At 42.1% G+C, this 22,024-nt stretch overlaps 1 protein-coding gene across 3 annotated transcripts in view; it reads left to right on the forward strand.

Moving 5' to 3' along the window:
- Positions 1–22,024, forward strand: part of GRM3 (glutamate metabotropic receptor 3) — a 146,522-nt gene that overhangs the window by 109,229 nt on the left and 15,269 nt on the right. The gene's annotated exons all lie outside the window — the stretch shown is intronic.

Genomic DNA, 22,024 nt, shown 5'->3' on the forward strand with positions numbered 1-22,024 from the left:
TTTCATGGGGACAAGCTGTGCTCACAGTGCAGTTCACTACCTGCCTCACCATTGTCACTGGCACTGGTTAGTCTTTTATTAACATATCACCATAACAAGACAAAGGAGTTCCAGAGGGCAAACAAATAGAAAGTACAGTATTATAATTCCTTGGTTTTATATGTCTATCTCCCTCCTTAGGCACATAGATCACACTCACATTTGTATGAATTATCAAAGTGAGTTGCGTGGATGACCTGTCTGATGCAAAGGGAACACGCTGCTATAGTTTGCCTGAGAGAAACCAAGAGGTATTGCGTGTGCAATACAATACACGTGGCCCCAGGAGTCAGGCAGCACTGGTGGGACTGTCAAGAAAATGGGCTCCACCTGCAAACGTGAGATCGGGATGTGAACCTTGCCAAGGTTTGGAGCTGTTCTTGGGTTTTGGCTCAGGCCTCAGGGGCCAGATTTTCAAAAGTGCTCAACATCCACAGCTGGAACCAGTTTTTCAAAAGAGTTCAGCAGAAGACAGCATTTCTCGTTGAGAATGAGAAGTGTTCTCAATGGGAGCAGCTGGGTGCTGAGAGCTTTCAAAAATCTGTTCCTAAAAGTGTTCATACAATGGATTGGGCCATCCACTAGATAGCTGCATGTGTTATTTCGTTCCCTCCTGAACACATCAATACATACCGTGCACACAAGCACATAGATAATATATGCACCGAATCCCAATGCATTGTGATTATATTTTATTTATTTATTATGTTATGCGTAGCAGGAAATAGCACAGTGGTGATATCTTTTTAGGTTTTAAATCTAATGGAAAGGGGAAAATACAAATCTTCCCCCTTTTAACGTTAATTTTCGTTAATTAAGCCAGATTGTGAATCCCTTACTCCCAGTGATGTGCAGTTACTCATCTAACTAGTTCTACTACCCAGTCAGACGACCCCGTTAAATAACAGCTCACCAGTGAGAGTGCAGAATTCACAATCTTTAGATTATTAGCAAGCATTTATGTTAAACTATAGTTACTTTTATGAAATTAAATTCACATACTGCTACTAATAGAGTTGAACATCACAGAGTAATAAACTGTTACCCAATCACATTCAAGATCACAAATTAAAGTGAGGTGGGAAACAGTTTTCCCATTCTGCAAACATTTTCGAGATTTTCAAAAATTTTCACATCCTGAATTAGGACAAAAAGTTGAAATCTTAGACATTTTCACTAACTGAAAATGAAAAAATAAATTGGTTCAGGTTAATCAAAAAACATTTATTTTGATTTTTTAATACTATAAATTAACCTAATTTTTTAAACAAAACATTTCAGTTTGAAAATGTAAAAATGGGATGTTTTGACAATGTTGCAAGTTTTTTTTTTTTCAAAAATTGCTCACAACAGGAAATTCATTGAAATCAAGCCTTTCCCATTCAGTTTCAGTTTCAGCGAACTGGTATTTTCAGATGAAAAAAATAGTTTCCAAAGGACACATCCAAAAATGCATCCCAGTGGGGATGGGAGGATGGCGTGGAACTTACTTACACAGCACTTACACTAATGCCAAGTCAGAGTCTGAATGCTGAAGTTTCCTTAGCCTTGTTAATAGTTCATGACTCTCCAAAAGAATCAGGAAAGAAATGTAACAAGGACAATAATAATATTCACAAATACACACACAAATAGTTATTGAGTACTTTAGAGTTGTTAGGGAGAACACTGCCTCACCATCTGTGCTGAAAGCCTGCAGTAAAGATGGACAAGCCTTGCAGGCATAGAAGTAGGCAGCCGGTATTCATGGTTTGTCTCCCTGTAAAGACCCAAATATTGATCCTTATTACGCACCTCCAGTTTTTACAAATGTGTAAGTTGCATCTTCATATATGCCAGCTAACACCAGTTTGACTATATGTAACTTACACCATCAGTATATGTAGATGCAATCCAAACCCCATGACAATAGCAAAACAATAAAGGCATAACAGGAATATGTAAGATAAAACACAGTATGGAGGAATTAGTGTATGGTATAATGGTTAGAACAGAGGACTGGGCATCAGGATTCCTACATTCTAGTCCTAACTCTGTCACGGACTTGTTTATCATTTCTGAGGCTCTGCTTACCCCTCTGTAAAATTAACATAACACATTCGCCTACCTCAGAGGGTTTTTGTGTGACTTAGTTCATTTGTGAGACACTGAATTTTTTTGATTAAAGTCAATACTGTACAAAAGAGAAATAAATAAATTCCATCCTTACAGGATGGGGGACTCTATCATTGGGAAGCAGCAACTCAGAAAAAGATTTCAAAGTCATGGCGGATAATCAGCAGAACATGAGCTCCCATGTGACACTGTGGCCAAAAGGGCTAATGTAATTCTTGGATGTATAAATAAGGGAAAGAGAAGAAAGAGGTTATATTACCTCTGTATTTGGCATTGGTGCCATCAGTACTGGAATATTGTGTCCAGCACTGGTGTACACACCTCACGACGGATATTGAAAAATTGGAGAGGGTTCCGAGAAGAGCCACGAGAATGATTGGAGGATTAGAAAACCTACCTTATAGTAATGGACGCAAGGAGCTTAATCTATTTAGCTTAACTCAGAGGAGGTTAAGGGGTGATTTGATCACAGTTTATAATTACCTACATGGGGAACAGAAATCTGGTAATAGCTCTTCAGCGTAGCAGACAAAGGTATAAGCAGATCCAATGGCTGGATGCTGAAGCTAGACAAATGTAGACTAGAAATAAAGGGCAAATTTTGAATAGTGAGGGTAATTAAATACTGGACAGTTTACCAAGGGTTGTGGTGGATTCTCCATCACTGGCAATTTTTAAAACAAAACGAGCTGTTTTTCTAAAAGATCTGCTGAAGTTCAAGCACAGTTGTTGGACATGAAGCAGGAATTAATACAGGGAAGATATATGGCCTGTGAAATTTTTTTCAAATGCAGATTCAGTGACATCAAATTCTTTCACGACCATGTGCCTATTTGACCAAATTATTTGTTTCTTTTAAAAAATACAAAATAATCAAAAAGTTTCTTTTGAAACTTTCAAAATGAAACATTTTGACTTTTTTGGTTTGAAACAACTTTTTGATTCAAAATTTCCTTCCATTTTATTTTCAAATATTTTCAAATGTTTTAAAATTCTCAAAATAAAAATGAAATGTTTTTATTTTGTTGAAACAAAACATATTTGACCTGAAACAATTTTTTTCAACTTTTTGATTCACCAAAAATTTCTAAAAAAAAATAATTTTCAGTCTACCTAGAAAAGGTTTTTTTTAATGTTTTGAAATTTCCAGTGAACTGAAATATCCTTTCTTCACATGGCTCTACTTCTACTACATGTAATCCCAGATGTATATCATAGGTTAAACTGTTAAAAGCTAAAGTTACCCAATTCTAAAGGCCACAGGCAACACAAGCACTCTCCTCTAGGCCTAAGCAGGCCCTGCTCTCTCTTGACAGATTAGCAATAGGCTCACTCCAACCTCCAATGTCTGAATGTCTCCCTGGAATTTCCAGCCCCTGGTCCACTGGACATTCTCAGAATCCACAGATTTGCTACTTCCAAAGAAACCGTACACCCCAGCTTACCAGTTTCACCACAGAGCATGACTCCACTTGACACACAGCACTTAGATGTGTTTATAGTGAAATCAAGTAAAAGTTTATATAACAAAGTACAGAGATTCAAGTAATAGCAAGTAGAAGTATTGGAAACAAATGGTTACATATAAAATAAAACCATAGCACGCGTTCTAGAACCTAGACTTACTTCAGTGGATACTTTCATGTCTTAAAAAACAATTCTCGCCCAAATTCTTTCCAGCATTTTACCGCCAGACTTGGCTGTGATCTTCCATTCATGAGACAAGTCACTCTGTCTGCTTGCCTCCTTGGTGAAAGATCCAGGCTGTCTGCACTGCCAGATATATCAGAACAATCCTTTGTCCTCATTCATAAACAGGATAAACTCCCTGCTGGTTTTTTTCCCCTGTATACTCCTTTCTTGTAGATTTTGCAATCTTCTAATCAGCATCTGGCTCAGTATGCAAATAGGCCTCCATTGTGAGGCACCCAGTACACAATGACCAGACAGGGAGATAGGCGTCTATTATCCCTTGTGTGAAAAGAAGCTGTCTGAGACATTTTTAAGAACATAATTTTCAGTATAGACGCATAACTCCTTAAATATTATCTGTACCTACATTTTGCCATGATTATGCTGATCAGTGGGCTATTTGGTAGAGACCTCCCATGCCACCTTTAGTGAATTATTTTGCATCAGTCTCACCTAAGGGATCATTGTAAAATCCAGTGTGTCCCCTCTGCCAAGTTGCACCAAGATGTCCCTGGGTCACAGTCCCCTGTAGCACAATCAGTTGAGTCATGGGATGTTGGTGTTGGAGGATCTGGCTATAGTGCTTGCTGTTGCCTAAAGCTTTGAATGGCCATGGTGTACAACCAAGAGACAGCCACAGTGTCCTACATGCCATTTGTATTACGCACTGTAGCACTGAGACTGGATGATTTAATGGATTGCACATGCCATGCAGACCCTTTCATCTTTAGGTCCCATCAAATCTAGGTTACAGATAACCAACAATTCTTATGATGGGATAGCAGTTCAGTGGCCTACGTACATTGAATTGGTGGTGTCTGTCCACTAATCCAGTCCCACCATAAAAAACTGCCATTACAATTGGCACTAATGGGTAGCTTCCTTGACAATCTGAGCAAAAGGCACAAGGACTGAATGGAACTGGAGACTGAACTACCCTCTTACCCTTTCAGGTAATCTTTGCTAGTCAAGGTTGAGGCACAGTGGGTCAGGCAATGTTCATTGCCATGGCATATGCCATACCTGCTTTATGAACAAACTCTCAGATTTCAGTGGGAGTTAGGCACCTAGATACTTTTGAGGATCTGGGCCAAAACATGTCTGTCTCCAGATGCCACCAACCTGCTGCCTGGCATGAACACTAAACTCCCCTATTCAACAAAGAAGGAACATGCAGCATTAGACAGACACCGAGCAGCAAAGATACTTCTTCCCAGTGCTTCAAAATTCTCAAAGGACTCTGGGGAGTATGTTGCAGCTGGACAGCACCCAGCATGCCTCCATTCCTAAAAAGTCTGCAGAAACCAAAAACACAGCAACAGAGCCAAAATGGTAATAGCAACATAGTTAGATGACTGAACTTTGAAGTCTCTGATACAGCAAACAGCTCTTGATCTCAGTTTCCTTCACTTGAATATTTATATTTCCCACAACTCGTTTCAGCTGAGCTGGTCAAAAATACATCCTGAATATAAATATAAATATTCTCTACCTGGTTTGTGACTTCTCTTCAGTTGCCTTGGCCATATTGATAAAGTAACCTTTAGATGTTACAAACTCTAGGGCATACTCTGCCCTTTCAGGAGTGTAACTGAGGGCAGAATTTGGTACTCTGTTTATTGAGCATTGCACATATGTCTGAAAAACTGAACAATGTTCTCAGCTTTCAGATCACATATCTGAGAGCCAGAAGGCTCAGTAACCTAATTTCCCTAAATCACAGGCTTGCTATGTTTTGCCTACTGCATGTTTTATAATTATTATTATTATTTCATCTTTTGTTTCACTGGCAAATATCATCCTGAATTCTAAATGTCAAAAGACTCTACAAAAGAAGAGATTCAGATTAGCAACTACACTCATCTGGCACTTTTCATCTTCAAATCACTAAATTCACTTCTGCAACTTCATTGGCTTCCAGAGCAAGAGGAGAGAGAAGCATTTCAATGGGATTATATTATTTATTATCTCTGTGGCACCATACATGTGCACAACATTCACACATAGATAAAGAGGGAGTAGGTCTGATTCCACACAAAGTAACACCACTGAGTTGAAATGGAATAAACACACTGTGTGAGAAGAGCCAGACTCTGTGTTCTACTCCATAGAGTTTACAATCTAATTTGGGATCATGAACCAGTAAAAAGGGCCAGATGCTGCCACACTTGCTCAGTACTTCATTCTACCCATAGTCGCAGTGAAGTCAATGGGGTTATGTGTATAATAAGGCACTATCTGATAGGTGTTAGGGTTACAGAATCTGGTCCCCAAATAACAAGAGTGATGGATATGATTAAATAAGGATGATTCATAGAACCCAAGACCAGAAGGGACCATTGTGATCATCTAGTCTGACCTCAAGTATAACATAGGCCCTAGAACTTCCCCGAAATAATTCCTAGAGCAGATCTTTAGGAAAAAAGCATCCAGTCTTGATTTTAAAATGGTCAGTGCTGGACAATCCACCATGACCCTTTGTAAGTTGTTCCAATGGTTAATGAGAGGAATGAGATCAGCATACACAGGGATTGGGAAGACTACACCTCTTATGGAGGGCAGTTATTCCATAAGAGCCTGATGCAAAGCCAAAAGACTCCTATTGACTTCGAAGGGTCTTTGGATCAAGTCCACAGAAAATGAGTTGTTTGAGTTGATGATTTATTTGTATCTGTTAGTGCTCATATACTGCTAGCATACCATCCCTGCACACACAGCCAGGCCGCTCATTTGGAAGAACGTTGGTCATTCACAAATTTGATGTCCCCTCACTTTTGTAGGTGGGTATTATTTACATCAGAAATGCAGCATCATGAAACTGAGATTATGGAAAGGGACCTTTACACTTAAAGGATAACCCAGCAGCATTTTAAGTTTCCTGCCTGAGTCATTTTTATGTCCCTTATTTTGGGTCTGTCTGCATCTCACATTGCGTTCCGCGTGCGAGCCTTGGCAGGTTGAAAGGTAGTCTTGCATATATATTTTTTTGCATGTTTTTGTTGGATATTTAGATTTTTAAATATATAATTTGCTTACTTTATAAACTAGTTTAGTATTTATATTCATTATTTTAACATCTCCAATTCTGATCTCAAAAGCATTGGTGTAAATCAGGAATAATCCTATTGACATTTGTTATTTGAAAATTTTCAGAACATTTTATGTGAATCTATTTCAGACTATATGTCGTTCCTTTCAGCTATGTCTTTAGTTATTATTTATTCCTTATTCCTAGTGTATGATTGGTCAGTGAAGTCCCATGACATTGTTTCTGTTCCCTGGCTGAAAAACGGGAACTTTAAACAATAGGGGATGGGAAATCAAGGCAATTCTGAGGTGCCCATGTGAACACTTGTAATACAAATCTTAGCACATTTGTGCAAATATTCACAAGATTTTCATTTTCTGCAAACATTCTTGTGAATAAAAAGGTCACTTGTATGGAAGTTTGATGAGAATGAATAAAAAGGTTTGGGAGTCCTGTTATAACAAATTCACCTTTATTATTCATGTGAATGTTGATGAATGCTTCCATTGAACTATTCACTCGAGCTGGCCTGGAAATGGTTTTCTCCTCCTACTGATATTTTCAAGAGTTCACATTTTTTTCCTGCCTCAAATTAAGATAAAATCTCAAACTCTCACTAGTGTTTTTAAACCCAAAAATGAAAAATGTTTTCATCTGAGGAGACATTTCCATGGTTTCAAAACAGTTCATTTCACTTTCAGTACTTTTCGTACATTTTATTTTAAATTTCTAAACAAAATGTTGTTTCAGACAAGATAGCCAGAACTTTTTGTTCCAAAAAATGTCAAAACAAAACATTTTAATAATTTTGAAACCTTTTTTCTCAACATTTTTTCAAGTTGGGAAATTCATCAATCCCAACCATGATTTGTGAAGTTTTAGTTTCAACAAATCAGCATTTTTTAAAATTAAAAAACATTAAAAAGTGCATTGAAAAATGCTTGACCATCTGTCGTATACACTCAGAACCAGCCATTAGACTACCTGTATCTGTCGAAAGCAAATTCAATAAGCAACCAGCTCTACACAGTGGCTAGGCAGGAATATTTTATGTGGGATCATTGTTCTGAAATTGACCTCCCACACAATTCCCACTATAGACAGTGGGAATTGGATCTGGACAATGTGTCTTTCTTTTTCTGTTTGTTTGTTTGTTTGATACACATTTTAAACATGTATAAAGCATTTCAAACAGAGTTTAGTTTAGCATCAGTGCATTTTTATTAGCAGATATTGGTAATAATGGAATATAATATTTCATAGCTTTTATCCTGTGAGTCATTTCCTTGTTCTCCCTTCTTCCTGCCATGAAATCGTATTTTATACAAGGACTGAACTAGCTAACATACTATACTTCTCCAAGGAAGGGCTGCGCTCAGGAATCAGAAGCAGAGAGCTTGCAAAAGAAACATCTACAGGATGGTTCCTTCAGCTGCAATTTCTCACACTATGATGGAGACATGGGAATGTTTTTTTGACCTGACTGCGCCCACACTTTGCACTAGCAACAGAACAATGGTCAGGAGCATGCTGAGCCCTGAAAGGGATGGAGTGTCTTAGGTCAAGTCAATAGCAAACCATCTGGTCAATTGAGATTTAGCATTGATGGGCCACAAAGGAAAACATGTCCATTACTAACTAGCCAGAAAGATGGTGTCTGCAATGTTGGGCCTTCAAGGGTGAGGGGCGTAAAGCAGAGGAAACTTGTAGGCTCATTAGGATGCCATCTAAGGCCTAAACAACCAACTCCTTAATGCACAGGAATAATGGCGCAGGGCCAAATGCAGAAGTGATACAAATGATAGTGGAAGTTACACATTGATTAGTGGGTGTAAATTGATGTAACTTACATACTGAGGGCCCTACCCCACTTTATCTTGCACCTCCTTATCCCCTCCTGTGGGTTGTTTTTCTGGCTCCAAGCCCACGCTTCCACTTGCCAACATGTAATCTAACCCACCATTTATGTCACCTCTACATTTAGCCCAGTGGCTTATATTTATATAGTGCCTTTTATCCAAAAGGATCCCACTTTAGAATCTTTTCTAATAATAGAGTAAATTCTGTTCTCAGATGCATGTGCACAACTCTCTTTTAAGTCAATGGGAGTTTCATACCCTACTGGCCCACACAGATGTTGGTCCTTTCATTCACCACAAAATGCTGGCACTTGCCACTGTTGGAGACCACTGGCCTAGCTAGCTAGTAGAAATGATCCAGTGTGGCAATTCCTAGGTTCCTAGGAAATGTAACCACTTCTCTAGGCTAAATTGTGGGGCTTGTTTAATAGCACACCACAACCTGACAAGAAGTGAGGTGTATGATACCCAATAGAACTGGAAGCAATTTCAGGAGGACACAATAGGTGAAATTTCCCCTGGTACAGAAGGCTGGCACAGGGCGTATGTGCCACTTAAGTCCTACCTAACCCCTATTTCCGAGGGCTGGGTGGGGACATAAGTGGCACTTATGCCCTGCACTGGCCTTCTGCACAGGAGTGAATTTCCCCCATATTGATTCCCAACAGGAATTTGCCCAGGTCTTCACATGTATACATCTACTCTAAAATGTTACACCTCCAACAGCTTAGGGTCCTATACATGCACCCATACTAGGGACATGGATTCAGTGCTGAGGAAAGGATGCTGATCAGCACTGAATGATGACAAAAGAGATAATATAGGATTATGTTAATGGTAAATAGAAATTTTTATCAGGGAAGTTTGTTAAGCTTATTCTTTTGGTTTTCAAGGACCACTACAGTTCAAACAAAGATAGACTGACTGTCTCCAACATAGAATTCCAGTATCCTGAAGAACAAAAATCCTCTTCTGAGACTCTATCATAGAAATATGTCTAGTGTCACAGTAGGTTTGGAAGCTATGTTGTCAGTGCCATTCTAAGTTCTCTACAACCGTTTTTCAACCTCTGCCTCTTGCTGGTCTATGCTTCCACCTTTACGCGGGGAAATACATCAATATTCCCTTTTTCTCTTTCCCCCTGAGTCCAGTGATTGCTCCTGCTGTTGCTGAACATTCAGTGGAGCAAAACATTGGGCAGAGGGGGAAATGTGTGCATCGTGGTTTATCCTCTATCCTTGGGAGTGGAGGAATGCAGAAGTATTAACAGGATATGCAACTTGCACGTTGTTGGAAAAGAGACTCCCATGAACTCTGATGGCATTGTAAGGTGACTTGTCAGCTTTGCATCTGGGAGGACGTGATACACATGACTAACTTAAAAGCCAGTAGTGGACATCTTTTATTTCACCATCCCTCTATTGTTATTCATTGGTGTGCATAGTGTAACTTCACATCTGAACTGGCTGACTAGGCATTTTGGACATTAGTAAGATGTTTCCCTGCATGGTGGTTTAACCCCTCATGATAGTAGATGTAATTCCTACATCTTATATCGAAGGCAGGAGAGATCCCACAGAAAAGGTATATCCTAACCCAAGCCCCAACTTAGCAAGGCACTTAATGTATGCGAAGAGTCCCACTGAAAGCATGAACTCACTTGATTCTCCATTTGGAGTCTATATGTTCACACCTCCACTACACTCATGTGCATGGCAAATTCACCTTAGAGTAAGCAACTGTGTACAAAAAAAAAATTCTGGGAGTTGAACCCCTGCATGTTGAGTGGGGGATTATTATGGGGTGTTGAATCTGTTTACATTTCCAAGTGAAACTCAGGTCCTCTTTCCCTTCCACCAATATTACACCACTGTCCCAATCACTGTAATTGATCTGCTTTACACTCTTCTCCATCTTAGCATGTCCATTCCACTCTGTATGGGCACGAGGGTTACTGTACCCAGAACAACATAGCATTGTGTCTCTATTCAAACTGTACAGCATTCTATTATCCTTTATATGAATGGCAATTTAAGATTAATTACCTTAAAGGGATTATTGATCCGCTTGGAGTGCACTATATTTTCCTATTGGAAACACAATCTACTTTTGCAAACATTCTCAGAATTATCAAATTGTATAGTAACTGCTGGAGAATTTTTGGTAGTTTTGTAACAAAAACAAATATTATTGCATTACAAGTTATAAAATCCACATCTGTCAAATTTGGGAGCTCCTTTATATCAAGACAATTAGACAATAACAGACAGAGGGTCTATTTCAAGGTTCATTTGGTTCCTATTTCTAAAGTCTGAAACTAGCTAATTAAAAACATTTTGAGCATTCCTTGGAAACATCTCTCTCATCCTCCAGGTCCCCCACACATGAGAAAAATGTCTTCACCATCATCATGCTTCAATATCTTAATTTCTGAGTCTATTCAAATTCCCTTGAGATTTATCCAAAGAGACACAGATTAAGAGGGACTGACTGAATGAATGTGATAGATATTTAGTGCCTAACCACCCATCTTCCATTATATGCAAATGCAATCTGTGGGCTAGATGTGAAGGGAGCAAGGGATGGTGCATAAGCTGCAGAACTGCAAGAGCAGCCCTTAGAGGTACTGTACTTCAAAGACACAGGGGTGAGAAGGGGATGTTGGTACATTACCACTGGCTTATACAAGCAGCACATTACAGCACAACCTCTAGGCCAGCTCAGCTACACTAGCCAGTGCATTGGGGAAACTGAGACAAAGTTCTACCCATCCCTCTCCCCACCAAATGCCAACTCACCTGCTCCAGGGAAGGATTAAATGGACATGCCCCTGCTTAGACCTTCATGCCTGGTCCAATGATCTGAGTAGCTTGTGTAGTGTGTAAAGGGGTTTTTTGCTTCCTTGCATAGGGCACATAGTCCAAGTCTGAATCTAGGCCTGTGTAAGCAACTTTATAGTCCTCAGCATTTGTACAAGCAAGGTCATCAGCTTGCAGATTGATTCAAAGAATCACAAAGGATTTTAAAGATCTACTTAGAATATAGCTTTCCCTCTCCCAAAGTTTCACGCCGTCACCCTAAAAAGGTCCATAATTCTTCATAATGGGATTGGGTTCCCCTTGCTCATGTTTACAAAACAACTAGTTGGCCTGAGGGAGGAGTTAGACTGTTTAAAGTCATGCTTTAATTTCCTTTGTAATTACAAATTGATTGTTAGTATAAATTACCTTGCATGCTTGCTGCCTTTTGTGCCAGCCATTTCTGACAGTGAATAATCTTAACTTAAAAGCCTGATATCAATCCACAGGCATCAATGCTGAAATCCCACAGTACGTTCCCATGGCTTGTCAGTTATCAGCTAAACAGAATTCTTTAACAAAATTAGCCTTGGTACTGCTTGATTTTTAAAAATTATATTAATGCCATTTTAATTTTAAGGATTCATGAGATTTTTCTTACATTTTTTAAAAAATGTAATCTTTTTTTGCTAATGTTTATATGCTTCATATTTTCCGTGTATCAAACTGAATATTCTTTGATAAATCAGAGCTCCACCTGCAACTTCCAAAATGTCCTGAGTAAGAATGATGTGATGAGAAAAAGATCACCTTGGTTATGGGTTGCCACCTTGCAACCAGCCAGTGGTTCCTCAACAGCAGAGGCCCCAAGGATCATGCAAGTAGGTGGACAAGACAGAAAGGAAAACAAAGAGCATTGTTTTCATGCAACCAGCTCATCTCAGAGACAGCTAGTGAGTTTTCCCTACCTAAGGCAAGGTCTAATTTACAAAGTTTTGTCTGCATAGGTATATCTGTCCAAGAGTGTGGTCAGCTGGCAGAGCTGGGCAGCAGGGCCTGCTTTCAGGAGAGACACTTCTTCTTGCACGTATCTCTGACAGCTCATACAAGCTGCTGTCACTGGGTATGTCTACACTGCAATTAGATACCAGTGGCTAGCCCATGCCAGCTGTCTTGGGCTCATGGGGCTACGGGGCTGTTTAATTGAGGTGCAGACATTGCAGCTCAGGCTGCAACCCAAGCTCTGGCACCCTCCCACCTTGCAGGGTCCTGGAGCCGGGACTCCAGCCCAAACCTGAATGGCTACACTGCAACTGAACAGCCCCTTAGCCCGAGCCCAGTGAGCCCACGTCAGCTGGCATGGGCCAGCTGCAGGTTTTTGTTTGCAGTGTAAACATACCCATTTTGGCCTGCATTATTGAGGCCTAGTCCCCTATTGAGACTAGGCTAGGCATGACTTTCCTATTTGACTCTCTGGACTTGTCTACACTTCAGCATCAACCCTGCCCACATTGACAGGAGGAATTCTCCCATCAGCGTAGGTAATCCACCTCCCCAGGAGGTGGTAGCTAGGCCAACAAAAGAATTCTTCCATCCACCTAGCACTATCTACACGGGGATTTAGTTCAGTTTAACTATGCAGTTTAGGAGTGTGGATTTTTCACACCCCTGACAGCCCTAGTTAAACTGACCTAATTTTCTAATATAGACCAGGCCTCCATTAATAGTCGTGTGAGGGCTGACAGCTGCATGTTCTGGCTCCCAACAGCAAGTCAGTTCAGCTGCTTAGCTGAAATGTAAGCCATGGAGCTGAACATAAAATCTGATCAGTCACAGTTGATAGTAAGGTTACATTTATAAAGGGTTAATAAATGTTATATGATAGACATGAGCAGTATGTGTTACAGGTAGGTATAAGCACATCAGGAGAAGGTGTTATAGGTTGTTATAAGATGTTTGCAAGCAACCTCCTGGACACTATAACACTTGATTTGTTTTTTTAAATCTATTAATTATTTACTAACCCGTTATAAACTATTTGTAAATGGATCTTAATATAAAGTGAGACCATTTGAGCAGTAGTATAGAGAATACTCTGGGTGTGAGTCTTCTCTCGGTGACCCTAGTGTAAATCAGGAGTAGCCCTGCTGAACTTGGTGGAGTTACACTGGTGTAGAAACACGTGCCAGTGAGCTCTGATTCAACGTTCTATGTGGTTTGAAATGTAATCACACTAGAAATAAATCACTTCAACTGCACCAAATTGTATGTAGCTAACTCAAATAGAATGAAAAGCTAAATTAACTCCTTGAGTCATGCAGGATACGTTGTAAGAGGAGCCCATGAGCCCCAGGCACCATGTGTCTTGTTGTATTATCAAGGATCTTCCTTATAAGGCCTTGCCAAGACAATGAATATGCCCCTGAAACGGGGCGAAAGGGGTTAATAGAAAGTACAATTTTCATATTATCTACTTGCATAAATGTCTTCTTTTCCACACTTACATCCGCTATTGGTAGTTTTCCTAGCGCCATCTAGTGTGACTAAAGGGGTTTTACATAACTTTCCAGGAAACTTCAGCGTTTCATAGATCTAATCGGTTCTTTACCTTTTCATTTCCACATTAGCTTCATGAGGTACCACTTACCACAGGGCTGTGGGGCCAGCAGGCTACTGAGGAAGGTAGCTCTAGGATGCACAATACGCATTCCTACATTTGTTTCTGAACCGCATGAAATCAAGGCTTAGGAAACAGCAGGGCTGAGGATATGCAACGCTTTTGTCAAGGCATGTCATTAATGAGCTGTCTCTGTGCTACTGAGCTCTGTCTCTAATCTGCACCTTGTTTTGGAAGATTACATACTGCAAGCACAGAACAGATTTTTTTTTTTATTTAAGACACTGTATCTTCTCAGATTTAGGCATATCTGCTGTTATTTCCACGAACACTCAGCTGCTAAAAGTGTTATTTTCTCTAAAGTGACATTTATACATTAAGCACTGTGCCAAACACCTGCTAGGTATTCTGCAGAATCCATCCCTGACCAAAGAGGTAACTGCCTACGCATAAAACCATATCTAACAGCCTGCTTCCCGTCTGCTCAAAATGAAGCTCATCTCTATTCTATAGGTTCACCTTTCCCATAAGAGTTTCCCAGTACCTAATATATTGAAACCTCTCTTTCACTCTCCTCTCATATATGCAGTGAGATCCTGCAGTTTCTCCATCTAGCTGGCCCCATGTGTGGACCTGGAGGCATTTCAGAGAGAACTACCACACCAGTCTTTAACTTAACCTTTTCCCCAGTAATGTACATTCCACTAGTAGGACTTCTCTCCTGCACCTCCCTGCATCATGGGTACCTACTGTGTACCATCAGTTCCATGACTGCAGGCTCCTCCACAACACTCACTAGACGTTTGTTTAAACATCTTGTGAGATCTGGCACCCAGAAAGCATGTCACCAAATTATTCTCACAGTCACCGCATACTCAGCTACCAATATTTCTGCTGTTCGGATTCCTATCACCACAGCCTCTCTGTGTCTCCCAGCTGTAACCTCCATCTCCTGGAGCAACCTCCTTGGTGTCTGATTTGACTCCTATGTGGGCATGTGAGTTCCATCTGAAGGAGTTTGTCTGTCAATTCCACATTGGCCCCTCCCATCCTGAGCCAGGCTTTCTCAACTGGCTTTCCCATCAATGCAGCCTGTTCTAAGGAGGGTCTATGCTGTACCTATGGGCAGTCTCTATAAACCCATTTCTCTCAGCTCCACCAATTCAACAATTCTGGACCTGTGCTAGGCTCCCAGGCCATGAGCTGTTTGCACCAAACACATAAATGCATCAATGGGCCACAAGGCTAGGAGATGTACCTTCTACAACCTGTGCAATAAACTGGGCGGCTCTTCCCTTCTGAAATATGTTACTGGTATCCTACCTCTATTTTTAGTCTGGTGGGGTTTGCTCTGTAACTGGGCACTAGGCAGAATTGGGTAATACCTTTAAGTGACTTTAAATTTACTCTGAAACCTTTAACTTATATATTGTTTTTTTGGTTTACAGATTTTACTTTAGCTAACCCTCTTTGCATAGGTGTAATTGGGCACTGTGACGAAGTATACTGGGCCCTTTGAGGCCCCCTGCTGGAGGTCTTGTGGTCTTACCACACCCTGCCCCCCAGAAAGGAGCAATGAAAGTTGGTCCTCCAAAACTGCCTCAAAAAGCTAAGGGGAAGCAGCCAATCAGAACCCAGCTGGCTCAGTTAAAAGGAGATGAAGGGCCTGAGCAGATCATTTGTTGGCTGGGATCAAATGGGTGAGGAAGGCTGTGAAACTCTCCAGGCGAGGAGGCCTGGGAGAGACCCGGTGCAGGCTGGGACCAGACAAAGAACCCTGAGATAAAGGTGAAGAGGAAGGGGCTATGTGGGAACTGGCCCAGAGAATAGCAGCAGTAGTTATTAAAGGAAGCAGCATATGGCTGCTATTTGTAGCGTCCCTGGGTTGGGGCCCAGAGTAGTGGGTGGGCCAAGTCCCCCCACGGACCACTGGGGAAGTGGCCTAAGCCCTGAGAAGGGGATAAGACTCAGTACTAAAAGCCCAAAAAAGAGGCTAGAATTTAAACAGGACATCAGAGAACCGCTGAGGACAAAGTCTCCAGGAAGAAAGCCCTGGGTTCACTGCTCTATACCAGGACAGGCACAGACTTAGAGCTAACCCAGAAGGGGCTGAAAACTGAGCCCAAAGACAAGGCTAAAGACATCAACAAAGGCACAGGGACAGGCCCTGCTGGACCTTATACCCTGGAAAGGCTTCCTTCATGCGTTTAGACTCTGGGTGACTTAGCCAGAGGGCTGAGCGCTAAACACCCACCTGATGAGGTAAACAGCCGACAGGGGGCAACAGGAGCAGACAGACTGAATGTGCAGGTTCACACCCAACCGACAGGAGGTGCTCACAAGAGGTGAGTGTCCGCTGTCACAGGCACACAAAATGCCAGGTAAGGATGAATTCAGGAATACTGCTGCAAAGATCTTCTTTTTTTATTACCTTCCAAGAGACAGGAGAGATTAGTTAACTGAGCTAATACCTTTATAAATAGCTGTTTTAAAGATTGTGACTTAAATCCCCAAATTAACTGCCCAAATTAATTTTAAAATTGAAACTGGGAAAATAAAGAAGAATAAAATCCTCGCTGAGTGACTCATCAGTTGGTCTGGGATTTCCTTTCTGGGAAACTCACCGCTGTCATTTAGAAATTATTCCTTTTATTCTATAGACTAAACTTCTATTTTATTATCATTATGGATTCTTGTCTTCAGTGTGGTGGGTTTTTTTCAGTAATATGAAGTCAGCTTCTCTGGTATACCTTCAGATGTACATTGCTACATCAGCTACATTATGTTGATAAATACCAAGTGAAAAATGCTTCTGTAATTTTATATATAATCAACAACTACATTAATTACTACCATCAAAGGGTTTCATTTGCATTCTTTGGTTCCTCATATTCTAGTTTAATCAATCCCCGTTTGGTCAAATGATTTCAGCCTCCTTATCCAAAGGATTTAAAGTCTCTCAACCCTCACACAAGCATTGTAATTTATTTTTATCTATCAAATGCCACCAAAAATGCAAGCATCTGTCTGTATGTGCATGGGCAGAAAGACAGCTGTAATTCATAGATTCCAAGGCAAGAAGGGACCAGTGTGCTCATCTAGTCTGACTGCTTGCATAACACACACCAGAGAACTTCCCCAAAATAAATCCTAGAGCAGATCTTGTAGAAAAACATCCAATCTTGATTTAAAAATGTCAGTGATGGAGAATCCCTCATGACCCTTGGTAAATTGTTCCTGTGATTAGTTACTCACTATTAAAAAATTACGCCTTATGTCCAGTCTGAATTTGTTTAGCTTCAGCTTCCAGCTATTGGATCGTGTTATACCTTTCTCAGCTAGACTGAAGAGCCCATTATTACATATTTGTTCCCTATGTAGGTACTTCTAGCCTATAATCAAGTCACCCATTAATCTTCTCTTTGTTAATCTAAATAGATGAGTTTAGGTTGACCAGCGAGCAAGTGAGAAAAATCAGGACAGAGGATGGGGGGTAATAGGCATCTATATGAGAAATCCCTGAATATCGGGACTGTCCCTATAAAATTGGGACATCTGGTCACCCTAGATGAGTTCCTTGAGTCGATCACTTTAATTGTAAGACTAATTGTCTTTACAAACTTGGACCCCTATCCTGCAAACATTTTTGCACATGCTTCATTGCAGTCAACCACTTGAATGCTTAAAGTTAAGCACATGTGTAACTGTGCATATGTAAGTCCCGTTATTGTGGGGAACTTTCCTAGCTTCTGCACTACCCAGGTGAAATGGGCTAGCAAAGGGATCCGAGTCCTCACTCCCACTTCCTTTACCCAGAGGCCTCCCTGCCCTTGAGGACTCCCCTTCCACTCTCCTGTCTGGCAAAGTCCTCGTAACCCCAACAAGGCTGGGCCCAGGATTCCTGGGGGCTTGACCCCCAACCCTGCTATGGTCACCTAAGACAGGGGCTAGGGTGTCCCCACTCCAGGGTACTCTCTCTGCACTGGGCACTTCTCTGACCCACTGATCGTTACATACAATTTAAAGCAAATGCAAGTTATTTAATCAACAATTAATTTTAAAAAGAAAAGGAAAAATGGGAAAGGTTAAAGGAAACACATTGCCCTGCTCTGTGGCAGGGAACATCACAAACAGTGTCTCTGGAATGTCAGGGCAGTTCAGTCTCTTCCTTGTAAGTCCCAGGCCTCCTTCTCAGGCTCTGGCTGTGCTGTAGGGATGCTGTGGGTCGGACACTCGCTCTGGTGGTGGCCACACGCTCTCAGGCTCTAGGTGGCAGGGCCCTTCTTCCCAGGGTTGCCCCCTCCCTGTCGGGGTTACCAATCCCCCTCCGAGTCTGGCCTGCAGAGCCTCCTGGCTGAGGCGTCTCCCTGTGCTGGGCCCACTGCCCAGGGTCCCCCCTCGCTCTCCCCAGCTGCTCATGACACCCAGCTCTGGACTGCTCCGGCCCCAGCTCCACTCTTCCTCAGCACGGCTGCTGCTCTGCCTCCAGCTCCCTGGGCTGCTTCTCTGGCCCCTCTGGCTCTGGTTGCTACAGCTCTCCACCCAGGGCAAGTCTGCTCTGCAGGCTGCTTCTGTGACGCTGCTCCCAGCACTGACCTGCTTCGTGGGCTGCTTTTCTGGCCCCTGTGGGTCTGGTTGCTGCAGCTCTGCTCCCAGCACAGGGTCTGCTCTCTCTGGGCTGCTTTTCTGGTCCCTCTGGATCTGGCACAGCTCTGCTCCCAAGCTCAGCTTGGGCCCCTGCTATCTCCTTAGCTTGGTCCCACTCTGTCTGACTCAGGCAAATCCAGCTCACACAGAGGACAGGACCTCCCTGGCCTCCTGACTCCCTGATTAGCCTGCGCACCCTGTCATTCGGACCTGGAGCACTGGCCTCTCCCCATTGCTCCTAGGGACTGGCAGTCTCAGGGTCCTGATTCCCCATTGACCCTTCCCCCTTTTAGTACTGGGAACTAGCAACTAAAACACCCCCACTGAATGTTAGTAAGGGGGCAACAGTCCCCTTACACATAGAATAGGGGGTCTTACTTTCTGTAGCTCTCTGCAACCAGTGTGCAAGGCTGTCTAAGGCCATGCCTGAGTGCCAATATTTATATCCATATGTAAAAGGTACTATTTTTAATATTGATGATCACCTTTGTTAACCAGGTTGCAGTGCTGGGGTTTACTACTGCAGGATGCCAAGAACTCTGGCCCTCAATCAGCCAAGCACTTGAGCACGTACCTAACCATAAGCACACGTGCAGCCCCATGAAGCCGCATGCTTGGAGTTGAGCACACCACTAAGTGCTTGGCCGGTTCCAGCCCCTGATTCTAGCTGCGCATCTCTAGTTCCAGTAGCTCAGCACCTCACAGGATTTGACCCACTGCTGCCCAGTGAATAAACTGTCAAAATTAAGCGGGTGCTAACAGTTTCCACAATCTCCATACGTGCTACGAATAATGAAATGAGACAGTGGCGATGACAGCACGTTGCTGAAGTGCTATTAAGTGCTGCATTATGGTTTTATATTAACGGTGCTTCTGGCTGAGGGAGCGGGGAGAGGGACTGATTTAATCTTCCCTCTCGTTGTCCTGTATTGGGAGTTTGCTACTTGTTTCATGGAGATTGTCATTTCAGGGAGGCCTGGCTGTTCCAGGGAAGTATCTGGTGCCTTAATGCAGTGGAGTGCTTTGCTCTGCCAGGAGTCTCATTGGGCTAGATTGTGCCACCCACACGGGGGAATAAGTATTCCCCTTACACCACTGCTACCCAGACTACCCAGGCCTGGAGAGTAGCCTCACAAGCGAAAGCTGAGCTACATGCTGAAGCAGATGGGTGGGAAGTGGGCTGGGACGAGACAGCAATGGGTGAAGCTTCGGCTCCAACCCCCAGCACAGCTGACTAATTTGCAGCTGGCGTAACTCAGCAGTAAATTACTATTTCCCTACCCCTCCTCAGTGCAAGTAAGGGAAGAGGGTACCTGTGTGTCAGTGCCTTCTAGGGCTGCTCCTAGGCAGGTGCAGTTTATGCACCACTTCTTTGCTTTGAGATTTGCCTAATGTCACGGTCCATCCTGTGAAACCAATGGGAGGAGCTGCGGACTTAGATATTAGATAGATTTGTGTGTTTGAAAGTTCCCCCTGCCCCTCAGGGCCATCCCACAGCCACAAGGCTTTAGCTCATGCTTTTAGCTCTGTATCTTTAGTCCCCAGGGTATCAGCCAAGAGGCAGCCGTCAGCTAAAGGAGACACAATTTGGCCGTGAATGCTTTTAGAAATCCAAAGGAAATGGATTGTAAACTGGAGGGGGAAATTACATCCTTAACTAAAGGGCTTTGCTTATGTAAATAAGAGTTTGACAGAATAAAAGCTATTAACCAACCGCAACGTGAGATGAGGGGGGAAGGGAAGGGGAGATTTATTCTAGCAAGGGCAGGGGAACCACTTCCATCACCAGACACACCAGCAGAGAAATCTTTTATTGCCCACCAGCAGTAAATACGCGTTCACTTCCTGCCAATGATGCTGTTCACCTTTTGTGCTGCAGCGAGAGAGGTACAATAAATCAGCTTGTAATTGCCATTTCCTCTTACATTTTTAATAATTCTTCATTCCCTTTGCGAACCGCAGCTTGTGGAAAAAACCAAAACGCTCCAGAGCTTTAACAGTCCAAAGTGCTACAATATTGATTCCCCACAGAAGGTCACAGTTCCAGTTCATGAGTTTTTTATCCATTCCCCAAGCACGGCATTGGACCACAGCAGCGCATGCCAGGCAGCTTAACAAAGAACTGTAACAAAATCAATATAGTCCAGCAAAGTATGATGGATTCCTAACTGTTTAGGATGCAATAATAATAAGATACAAAAGCATGGCAGGAAATTGTTATGGAATTTATAATTACTTCAATATCATCCTCTCAATCAGATCGTTCCAAATAAATCCTCTCTTTGGCTTCATTTTACACTGTCAAGATCCAAACTGCTTCTTACCAAGAGGATCCTTTAAAATGCCTTCTAACCTGCAGGGTGAATTCCATTGAATAACACTGAGCTCTTGCCAACAATGATCCCCTTTCCTGAACGACAAGAGACAATGCGAAGGTTCAGGATTGCATATACAATGGGGATATCGGAGGGGTTTGAATGGTTTGGGGAAAGTTCCCTTTCCCTTCTTCCTCCTCTCTCCTGACATAACTTTTCCAGGCATATGCAGGATTTAAAATAGCGTGCATTAGTCTAGCAACTTCCTTTCCAGGTGCTAAAATTTCTCATGCTATTTGATGGTCGTCTTATAGTCACAGGCTACAAGGGAGCTCTCCTCTTGTATCTTCATGCAACGAATGTGGGACGATACCCTTGTGGTGGGAGGGAAGGTATCAGCATGCAATTGAATAGGGGATAAAGGTGGAGGCTATTATGCTTTACCTCTAAGGTTACTAGAAACCCACCTTTGGAAAAACCAGCTAGGAGCATGACTTACCTCTGAAGCATTTGCACCAGTAACAACGGAGGATGTAGAATGTGTGATATCCAAGCAGTTGCTGTCCATGTTCAATGTATTTTTTAATTCAGCTGGGTCCAAGAGGAAAAATTCAGAAAATATGTAGATCAGTGAAATGCATATTTTTAAACAGGGAAGTAGCAGGATACAATCTCTAGTTTGTCCATCCAAGGAATGGCATATTCAGTGCAAAGTTAAATATGAGCTTTGTCAAATGAGTTCATTCTTGTAAGTTAGTAGGAGCCTAGCAAACTTTAAAAAAGTATTGAACCAGATCTTCAGCCAGTGTAAATGGTCATAGCTCCAGTGGCTTCACAGAGCTATGCCAGTTTTACACCAGCTGAGGATTTGAGCCATTGTACATTTTGATAGAGCCTTTATAGAGCTCATTAAT

This window comes from Chelonia mydas, chromosome 1 (assembly GCF_015237465.2).
Source record: "Chelonia mydas isolate rCheMyd1 chromosome 1, rCheMyd1.pri.v2, whole genome shotgun sequence".
Classification (NCBI taxonomy): domain Eukaryota; kingdom Metazoa; phylum Chordata; order Testudines; family Cheloniidae; genus Chelonia; species Chelonia mydas.